The following is a 536-nucleotide window of genomic DNA, read 5'->3' as shown; positions in this document are numbered from 1 at the left end:
TTCGTCACGATTTATTACCACCATAATCGTCAAAGTTAATATTTTCATTATTGTTAATCTTATCATCTTTTTTCTTCCTTTTTAATCATGATATTTTCCCTTGCCAAGTTACATGTTGGCCGTGCGTGAAACTTACGTAAATCTATGCATGATAAAAAAGGGATTTACGTAAGAATAGATAAATGCAATGTCTTTATTGCACTCAAGTGAAAAAACAAGCCCACTCAATCACGTTACGCATGGATGTCACTTCAGTCATGCAATAATTTAACCACACTGTTAACCGCCAAAGCACGTGCTAGATTACGTTTTCGTCATGATGTACGTCATTATCCTTACGACCCTGCATTATTAGCGGGCATGATAATGATGGCACCACGACAAAGGGCGCGTATAATATAGCCGTGAAATGGTAACCGGCATCTCTCCCGCTCCCCTGGCAGGCCCTCCACTCCGCAGACCAAGGCAGGTTCTCCCAGACCAGCCTCTGCCACCGTTCAAGACAGATATTTCGCTCTCCTTCGAGTCCCTGCGCT

At 42.9% G+C, this 536-nt stretch overlaps 1 protein-coding gene across 1 annotated transcript in view; it reads left to right on the top strand.

Annotated features, from left to right (window-relative positions):
- The first annotated feature begins 466 nt into the window (after positions 1-466).
- Positions 467-536, top strand: part of LOC125038884 (S-adenosylmethionine decarboxylase proenzyme-like) — a 31,855-nt gene continuing 31,785 nt past the window's right edge. Inside the window, exon 1 of the mRNA XM_047632515.1 lies at positions 467-536. This exon is cut by the window's right edge and continues 137 nt beyond it. The gene's annotated coding sequence lies outside the window, so the exon portion shown is untranslated.

This window comes from Penaeus chinensis, chromosome 26 (genome assembly GCF_019202785.1).
Source record: "Penaeus chinensis breed Huanghai No. 1 chromosome 26, ASM1920278v2, whole genome shotgun sequence".
Classification (NCBI taxonomy): domain Eukaryota; kingdom Metazoa; phylum Arthropoda; class Malacostraca; order Decapoda; family Penaeidae; genus Penaeus; species Penaeus chinensis.
This window is presented reverse-complemented; position numbering and strand designations above follow the sequence as displayed.